Below are 10650 nucleotides of genomic sequence, written 5' to 3' on the forward strand. Positions count from 1 at the left end.
ATAGATTTTCACTTGCAACTTGCTTTAACATGTTTAACAGTGCATGAAATGTTGTCTAAAACAAAAAAGARTGATGCATTTTATGCCTGGATCTGGTTTTATTACATTCTGAATTGGACGTTGAAAATGAGCTTATCTCAGCCAGCAGAGAGGTCAAATCACAGTAATGCAAACTCAGTCAGAGACATAGATTTTCACTTGCAACTTGCTTTAACATGTTTAACAGTGCATGAAATGTTGTCTAAAACAAAAAAGAATGATGCATTTTATAGCTGGATCAGGTTTTATTACATTCTGAATTGGACGTTGAAAATGAGCTTATCTCAGCCAGCAGAGAGGTCAAATCACAGTAATGCAAACTCAGTCAGAGACATAGATTTTCACTTGCAACTTGCTTTAACATGTTTAACAGTGCATGAAATGTTGTCTAAAACAAAAAAGAATGATGCATTTTATAGCTGGATCAGGTTTTATTACATTCTGAATTGGACGTTGAAAATGAGCTTATCTCAGCCAGCAGAGAGGTCAAATCACAGTAATGCAAACTCAGTCAGAGACATAGATTTTCAYTTGCAACTTGCTTTAACATGTTTAACAGTGCATGAAATGTTGTCTAAAACAAAAAAGAATGATGCATTTTATGGCTGGATCTGGTTTTATTACATTCTGAATTGGACGTTGAAAATGAGCTTATCTCAGCCAGCAGAGAGGTCAAATCACAGTAATGCAAACTCAGTCAGAGACATAGATTTTCACTTGCAACTTGCTTTAACATGTTTAACAGTGCATGAAATGTTGTCTAAAACAAAAAAGAATGATGCATTTTATGGCTGGATCTGGTTTTATTACATTCTGAATTGGACGTTGAAAATGAGCTTATCTCAGCCAGCAGAGAGGTCAAATCACAGTAATGCAAACTCAGTCAGAGACATAGATTTTCACTTGCAACTTGCTTTAACATGTTTAACAGTGCATGAAATGTTGTCTAAAACAAAAAAGAGTGATGCATTTTATGCCTGGATCTGGTTTTATTACATTCTGAATTGGACGTTGAAAATGAGCTTATCTCAGCCAGCAGAGAGGTCAAATCACAGTAATGCAAACTCAGTCAGAGACATAGATTTTCACTTGCAACTTGCTTTAACATGTTTAACAGTGCATGAAATGTTGTCTAAAACAAAAAAGAATGATGCATTTTATAGCTGGATCAGGTTTTATTACATTCTGAATTGGACGTTGAAAATGAGCTTATCTCAGCCAGCAGAGAGGTCAAATCACAGTAATGCAAACTCAGTCAGAGACATAGATTTTCACTTGCAACTTGCTTTAACATGTTTAACAGTGCATGAAATGTTGTCTAAAACAAAAAAGAATGATGCATTTTATAGCTGGATCAGGTTTTATTACATTCTGAATTGGACGTTGAAAATGAGCTTATCTCAGCCAGCAGAGAGGTCAAATCACAGTAATGCAAACTCAGTCAGAGACATAGATTTTCAYTTGCAACTTGCTTTAACATGTTTAACAGTGCATGAAATGTTGTCTAAAACAAAAAAGAATGATGCATTTTATGGCTGGATCTGGTTTTATTACATTCTGAATTGGACGTTGAAAATGAGCTTATCTCAGCCAGCAGAGAGGTCAAATCACAGTAATGCAAACTCAGTCAGAGACATAGATTTTCACTTGCAACTTGCTTTAACATGTTTAACAGTGCATGAAATGTTGTCTAAAACAAAAAAGAATGATGCATTTTATGGCTGGATCAGGTTTTATTACATTCTGAATTGGACGTTGAAAATGAGCTTATCTCAGCCAGCAGAGAGGTCAAATYACAGTAATGCAAACTCAGTCAGAGACATAGATTTTCACTTGCAACTTGCTTTAACATGTTTAACAGTGCATGAAATGTTGTCTAAAACAAAAAAGAATGATGCATTTTATAGCTAGATCAGGTTTTATTACATTCTGAATTGGACGTTGAAAATGAGCTTATCTCAGCCAGCAGAGAGGTCAAATCACAGTAATGCAAACTCAGTCAGAGACATAGATTTTCACTTGCAACTTGCTTTAACATGTTTAACAGTGCATRAAATGTTGTCTGAAACAAAAAAAAAATGATGCATTTTATAGCTGGATCAGGTTTTATTACATTCTGAATTGGACGTTGAAAATGAGCTTATCTCAGCCAGCAGAGAGGTCAAATCACAGTAATGCAAACTCAGTCAGAGACATAGATTTTCACTTGCAACTTGCTTTAACATGTTTAACAGTGCATGAAATGTTGTCTAAAAYAAAAAAGAATGATGCATTTTATGGCTGGATCTGGTTTTATTACATTCTGAATTGGACGTTGAAAATGAGCTTATCTCAGCCAGCAGAGAGGTCAAATCACAGTAATGCAAACTCAGTCAGAGACATAGATTTTCACTTGCAACTTGCTTTAACATGTTTAACAGTGCATGAAATGTTGTCTAAAACAAAAAAGAATGATGCATTTTATGGCTGGATCAGGTTTTATTACATTCTGAATTGGACGTTGAAAATGAGCTTATCTCAGCCAGCAGAGAGGTCAAATCACAGTAATGCAAACTCAGTCAGAGACATAGATTTTCACTTGCAACTTGCTTTAACATGTTTACCAGTGCATGAAATGTTGTCTAAAACAAAAAAGAATGATGCATTTTATGGCTGGATCTGGTTTTATTACATTCTGAATTGGACGTTGAAAATGAGCTTATCTCAGCCAGCAGAGAGGTCAAATCACAGTAATGCAAACTCAGTCAGAGACATAGATTTTCACTTGCAACTTGCTTTAACATGTTTAACAGTGCATGAAATGTTGTCTAAAACAAAAAAGAATGATGCATTTTATGGCTGGATCAGGTTTTATTACATTCTGAATTGGACGTTGAAAATGAGCTTATCTCAGCCAGCAGAGAGGTCAAATCACAGTAATGCAAACTCAGTCAGAGACATAGATTTTCACTTGCAACTTGCTTTAACATGTTTAACAGTGCATGAAATGTTGTCTAAAACAAAAAAGAATGATGCATTTTATAGCTGGATCAGGTTTTATTACATTCTGAATTGGACGTTGAAAATGAGCTTATCTCAGCCAGCAGAGAGGTCAAATCACAGWAATGCAAACTCAGTCAGAGACATAGATTTTCACTTGCAACTTGCTTTAACATGTTTAACAGTGCATGAAATGTTGTCTAAAACAAAAAAGAATGATGCATTTTATGGCTGGATCTGGTTTTATTACATTCTGAATTGGACGTTGAAAATGAGCTTATCTCAGCCAGCAGAGAGGTCAAATCACAGTAATGCAAACTCAGTCAGAGACATAGATTTTCACTTGCAACTTGCTTTAACATGTTTAACAGTGCATGAAATGTTGTCTAAAACAAAAAAGAATGATGCATTTTATGGCTGGATCTGGTTTTATTACATTCTGAATTGGACGTTGAAAATGAGCTTATCTCAGCCAGCAGAGAGGTCAAATCACAGTAATGCAAACTCAGTCAGAGACATAGATTTTCACTTGCAACTTGCTTTAACATGTTTAACAGTGCATGAAATGTTGTCTAAAACAAAAAAGAATGATGCATTTTATGGCTGGATCTGGTTTTATYACATTCTGAATTGGACGTTGAAAATGAGCTTATCTCAGCCAGCAGAGAGGTCAAATCACAGTAATGCAAACTCAGTCAGAGACATAGATTTTCACTTGCAACTTGCTTTAACATGTTTAMCAGTGCATGAAATGTTGTCTAAAACAAAAAAGAATGATGCATTTTATGGCTGGATCTGGTTTTATTACATTCTGAATTGGACGTTGAAAATGAGCTTATCTCAGCCAGCAGAGAGGTCAAATCACAGTAATGCAAACTCAGTCAGAGACATAGATTTTCATTTGCAACTTGCTTTAACATGTTTAACAGTGCATGAAATGTTGTCTAAAACAAAAAAGAATGATGCATTTTATAGCTAGATCAGGTTTTATTACATTCTGAATTGGACGTTGAAAATGAGCTTATCTCAGCCAGCAGAGAGGTCAAATCACAGTAATGCAAACTCAGTCAGAGACATAGATTTTCACTTGCAACTTGCTTTAACATGTTTAACAGTGCATAAAATGTTGTCTGAAACAAAAAAAAATGATGCATTTTATAGCTGGATCAGGTTTTATTACATTCTGAATTGGACGTTGAAAATGAGCTTATCTCAGCCAGCAGAGAGGTCAAATCACAGTAATGCAAACTCAGTCAGAGACATAGATTTTCACTTGCAACTTGCTTTAACATGTTTAACAGTGCATGAAATGTTGTCTAAAATAAAAAAGAATGATGCATTTTATGGCTGGATCTGGTTTTATTACATTCTGAATTGGACGTTGAAAATGAGCTTATCTCAGCCAGCAGAGAGGTCAAATCACAGTAATGCAAACTCAGTCAGAGACATAGATTTTCACTTGCAACTTGCTTTAACATGTTTAACAGTGCATGAAATGTTGTCTAAAACAAAAAAGAATGATGCATTTTATGGCTGGATCAGGTTTTATTACATTCTGAATTGGACGTTGAAAATGAGCTTATCTCAGCCAGCAGAGAGGTCAAATCACAGTAATGCAAACTCAGTCAGAGACATAGATTTTCACTTGCAACTTGCTTTAACATGTTTAACAGTGCATGAAATGTTGTCTAAAACAAAAAAGAATGATGCATTTTATAGCTGGATCAGGTTTTATTACATTCTGAATTGGACGTTGAAAATGAGCTTATCTCAGCCAGCAGAGAGGTCAAATCACAGAAATGCAAACTCAGTCAGAGACATAGATTTTCACTTGCAACTTGCTTTAACATGTTTAACAGTGCATGAAATGTTGTCTAAAACAAAAAAGAATGATGCATTTTATGGCTGGATCTGGTTTTATTACATTCTGAATTGGACGTTGAAAATGAGCTTATCTCAGCCAGCAGAGAGGTCAAATCACAGTAATGCAAACTCAGTCAGAGACATAGATTTTCACTTGCAACTTGCTTTAACATGTTTAACAGTGCATGAAATGTTGTCTAAAACAAAAAAGAATGATGCATTTTATAGCTAGATCAGGTTTTATTACATTCTGAATTGGACGTTGAAAATGAGCTTATCTCAGCCAGCAGAGAGGTCAAATCACAGTAATGCAAACTCAGTCAGAGACATAGATTTTCACTTGCAACTTGCTTTAACATGTTTAACAGTGCATGAAATGTTGTCTAAAACAAAAAAGAATGATGCATTTTATGGCTGGATCTGGTTTTATCACATTCTGAATTGGACGTTGAAAATGAGCTTATCTCAGCCAGCAGAGAGTTCAAATCACAGTAATGCAAACTCAGTCAGAGACATAGATTTTCACTTGCAACTTGCTTTAACATGTTTAACAGTGCATGAAATGTTGTCTAAAACAAAAAAGAATGATGCATTTTATGGCTGGATCTGGTTTTATTACATTCTGAATTGGACGTTGAAAATGAGCTTATCTCAGCCAGCAGAGAGGTCAAATCACAGTAATGCAAACTCAGTCAGAGACATAGATTTTCACTTGCAACTTGCTTTAACATGTTTAACAGTGCATGAAATGTTGTCTAAAACAAAAAAGAGTGATGCATTTTATGGCTGGATCTGGTTTTATTACATTCTGAATTGGACGTTGAAAATGAGCTTATCTCAGCCAGCAGAGAGGTCAAATCACAGTAATGCAAACTCAGTCAGAGACATAGATTTTCACTTGCAACTTGCTTTAACATGTTTAACAGTGCATGAAATGTTGTCTAAAACAAAAAAGAATGATGCATTTTATAGCTGGATCAGGTTTTATTACATTCTGAATTGGACGTTGAAAATGAGCTTATCTCAGCCAGCAGAGAGGTCAAATCACAGTAATGCAAACTCAGTCAGAGACATAGATTTTCACTTGCAACTTGCTTTAACATGTTTAACAGTGCATGAAATGTTGTCTAAAACAAAAAAGAATGATGCATTTTATAGCTGGATCAGGTTTTATTACATTCTGAATTGGACGTTGAAAATGAGCTTATCTCAGCCAGCAGAGAGGTCAAATCACAGTAATGCAAACTCAGTCAGAGACATAGATTTTCACTTGCAACTTGCTTTAACATGTTTAACAGTGCATGAAATGTTGTCTAAAAGAAAAAAGAATGATGCATTTTATGGCTGGATCTGGTTTTATTACATTCTGAATTGGACGTTGAAAATGAGCTTATCTCAGCCAGCAGAGAGGTCAAATCACAGTAATGCAAACTCAGTCAGAGACATAGATTTTCACTTGCAACTTGCTTTAACATGTTTAACAGTGCATGAAATGTTGTCTAAAACAAAAAAGAATGATGCATTTTATAGCTAGATCAGGTTTTATTACATTCTGAATTGGACGTTGAAAATGAGCTTATCTCAGCCAGCAGAGAGGTCAAATCACAGTAATGCAAACTCAGTCAGAGACATAGATTTTCACTTGCAACTTGCTTTAACATGTTTAACAGTGCATAAAATGTTGTCTGAAACAAAAAAAATGATGCATTTTATAGCTGGATCAGGTTTTATTACATTCTGAATTGGACGTTGAAAATGAGCTTATCTCAGCCAGCAGAGAGGTCAAATCACAGTAATGCAAACTCAGTCAGAGACATAGATTTTCATTTGCAACTTGCTTTAACATGTTTAACAGTGCATGAAATGTTGTCTAAAACAAAAAAGAATGATGCATTTTATAGCTGGATCAGGTTTTATTACATTCTGAATTGGACGTTGAAAATGAGCTTATCTCAGCCAGCAGAGAGGTCAAATATCAGTAATGCAAACTCAGTCAGAGACATAGATTTTCACTTGCAACTTGCTTTAACATGTTTAACAGTGCATGAAATGTTGTCTAAAATAAAAAAGAATGATGCATTTTATGGCTGGATCTGGTTTTATTACATTCTGAATTGGACGTTGAAAATGAGCTTATCTCAGCCAGCAGAGAGGTCAAATCACAGTAATGCAAACTCAGTCAGAGACATAGATTTTCACTTGCAACTTGCTTTAACATGTTTAACAGTGCATGAAATGTTGTCTAAAACAAAAAAGAATGATGCATTTTATGGCTGGATCAGGTTTTATTACATTCTGAATTGGACGTTGAAAATGAGCTTATCTCAGCCAGCAGAGAGGTCAAATCACAGTAATGCAAACTCAGTCAGAGACATAGATTTTCACTTGCAACTTGCTTTAACATGTTTAACAGTGCATGAAATGTTGTCTAAAACAAAAAAGAATGATGCATTTTATAGCTGGATCAGGTTTTATTACATTCTGAATTGGACGTTGAAAATGAGCTTATCTCAGCCAGCAGAGAGGTCAAATCACAGAAATGCAAACTCAGTCAGAGACATAGATTTTCACTTGCAACTTGCTTTAACATGTTTAACAGTGCATGAAATGTTGTCTAAAACAAAAAAGAATGATGCATTTTATGGCTGGATCTGGTTTTATTACATTCTGAATTGGACGTTGAAAATGAGCTTATCTCAGCCAGCAGAGAGGTCAAATCACAGTAATGCAAACTCAGTCAGAGACATAGATTTTCACTTGCAACTTGCTTTAACATGTTTAACAGTGCATGAAATGTTGTCTAAAACAAAAAAGAATGATGCATTTTATAGCTAGATCAGGTTTTATTACATTCTGAATTGGACGTTGAAAATGAGCTTATCTCAGCCAGCAGAGAGGTCAAATCACAGTAATGCAAACTCAGTCAGAGACATAGATTTTCACTTGCAACTTGCTTTAACATGTTTAACAGTGCATGAAATGTTGTCTAAAACAAAAAAGAATGATGCATTTTATGGCTGGATCTGGTTTTATCACATTCTGAATTGGACGTTGAAAATGAGCTTATCTCAGCCAGCAGAGAGTTCAAATCACAGTAATGCAAACTCAGTCAGAGACATAGATTTTCACTTGCAACTTGCTTTAACATGTTTAACAGTGCATGAAATGTTGTCTAAAACAAAAAAGAATGATGCATTTTATAGCTAGATCAGGTTTTATTACATTCTGAATTGGACGTTGAAAATGAGCTTATCTCAGCCAGCAGAGAGGTCAAATCACAGTAATGCAAACTCAGTCAGAGACATAGATTTTCACTTGCAACTTGCTTTAACATGTTTAACAGTGCATGAAATGTTGTCTAAAACAAAAAAGAATGATGCATTTTATGGCTGGATCTGGTTTTATCACATTCTGAATTGGACGTTGAAAATGAGCTTATCTCAGCCAGCAGAGAGTTCAAATCACAGTAATGCAAACTCAGTCAGAGACATAGATTTTCACTTGCAACTTGCTTTAACATGTTTAACAGTGCATGAAATGTTGTCTAAAACAAAAAAGAATGATGCATTTTATGGCTGGATCTGGTTTTATTACATTCTGAATTGGACGTTGAAAATGAGCTTATCTCAGCCAGCAGAGAGGTCAAATCACAGTAATGCAAACTCAGTCAGAGACATAGATTTTCACTTGCAACTTGCTTTAACATGTTTAACAGTGCATGAAATGTTGTCTAAAACAAAAAAGAATGATGCATTTTATGGCTGGATCTGGTTTTATCACATTCTGAATTGGACGTTGAAAATGAGCTTATCTCAGCCAGCAGAGAGTTCAAATCACAGTAATGCAAACTCAGTCAGAGACATAGATTTTCACTTGCAACTTGCTTTAACATGTTTAACAGTGCATGAAATGTTGTCTAAAACAAAAAAGATTGATGCATTTTATGGCTGGATCTGGTTTTATTACATTCTGAATTGGACGTTGAAAATGAGCTTATCTCAGCCAGCAGAGAGGTCAAATCACAGTAATGCAAACTCAGTCAGAGACATAGATTTTCACTTGCAACTTGCTTTAACATGTTTAACAGTGCATGAAATGTTGTCTAAAACAAAATAGAATGATGCATTTTATAGCTGGATCAGGTTTTATTACATTCTGAATTGGACGTTGAAAATGAGCTTATCTCAGCCAGCAGAGAGGTCAAATCACAGTAATGCAAACTCAGTCAGAGACATAGATTTTCACTTGCAACTTGCTTTAACATGTTTAACAGTGCATGAAATGTTGTCTAAAACAAAAAAGAATGATGCATTTTATAGCTGGATCAGGTTTTATTACATTCTGAATTGGACGTTGAAAATGAGCTTATCTCAGCCAGCAGAGAGGTCAAATCACAGTAATGCAAACTCAGTCAGAGACATAGATTTTCATTTGCAACTTGCTTTAACATGTTTAACAGTGCATGAAATGTTGTCTAAAACAAAAAAGAATGATGCATTTTATAGCTGGATCAGGTTTTATTACATTCTGAATTGGACGTTGAAAATGAGCTTATCTCAGCCAGCAGAGAGGTCAAATCACAGTAATGCAAACTCAGTCAGAGACATAGATTTTCACTTGCAACTTGCTTTAACATGTTTAACAGTGCATGAAATGTTGTCTAAAATAAAAAAGAATGATGCATTTTATGGCTGGATCTGGTTTTATTACATTCTGAATTGGACGTTGAAAATGAGCTTATCTCAGCCAGCAGAGAGGTCAAATCACAGTAATGCAAACTCAGTCAGAGACATAGATTTTCACTTGCAACTTGCTTTAACATGTTTAACAGTGCATGAAATGTTGTCTAAAACAAAAAAGAATGATGCATTTTATGGCTGGATCAGGTTTTATTACATTCTGAATTGGACGTTGAAAATGAGCTTATCTCAGCCAGCAGAGAGGTCAAATCACAGTAATGCAAACTCAGTCAGAGACATAGATTTTCACTTGCAACTTGCTTTAACATGTTTAACAGTGCATGAAATGTTGTCTAAAACAAAAAAGAATGATGCATTTTATAGCTGGATCAGGTTTTATTACATTCTGAATTGGACGTTGATAATGAGCTTATCTCAGCCAGCAGAGAGGTCAAATCACAGTAATGCAAACTCAGTCAGAGACATAGATTTTCACTTGCAACTTGCTTTAACATGTTTAACAGTGCATGAAATGTTGTCTAAAAGAAAAAAGAATGATGCATTTTATGGCTGGATCTGGTTTTATTACATTCTGAATTGGACGTTGAAAATGAGCTTATCTCAGCCAGCAGAGAGGTCAAATCACAGTAATGCAAACTCAGTCAGAGACATAGATTTTCACTTGCAACTTGCTTTAACATGTTTAACAGTGCATGAAATGTTGTCTAAAACAAAAAAGAATGATGCATTTTATAGCTAGATCAGGTTTTATTACATTCTGAATTGGACGTTGAAAATGAGCTTATCTCAGCCAGCAGAGAGGTCAAATCACAGTAATGCAAACTCAGTCAGAGACATAGATTTTCACTTGCAACTTGCTTTAACATGTTTAACAGTGCATAAAATGTTGTCTGAAACAAAAAAAATGATGCATTTTATAGCTGGATCAGGTTTTATTACATTCTGAATTGGACGTTGAAAATGAGCTTATCTCAGCCAGCAGAGAGGTCAAATCACAGTAATGCAAACTCAGTCAGAGACATAGATTTTCATTTGCAACTTGCTTTAACATGTTTAACAGTGCATGAAA

At 35.1% G+C, this 10650-nt stretch overlaps 1 long non-coding RNA gene across 1 annotated transcript; it reads left to right on the forward strand.

Annotated features, from left to right (window-relative positions):
- The first annotated feature begins 391 nt into the window (after positions 1–391).
- LOC141376092 (uncharacterized) lies at positions 392–6791 on the forward strand. Its single transcript, XR_012385236.1, has 3 exons — positions 392–1025; positions 5119–6048; positions 6606–6791. It is a non-coding gene; the product is annotated as an uncharacterized lncRNA (long non-coding RNA).
- The last annotated feature ends 3859 nt before the right edge of the window (positions 6792–10650 follow it).

This window comes from Danio rerio, chromosome 9, assembly GCF_049306965.1.
Source record: "Danio rerio strain Tuebingen ecotype United States chromosome 9, GRCz12tu, whole genome shotgun sequence".
Taxonomy (NCBI): domain Eukaryota; kingdom Metazoa; phylum Chordata; class Actinopteri; order Cypriniformes; family Danionidae; genus Danio; species Danio rerio.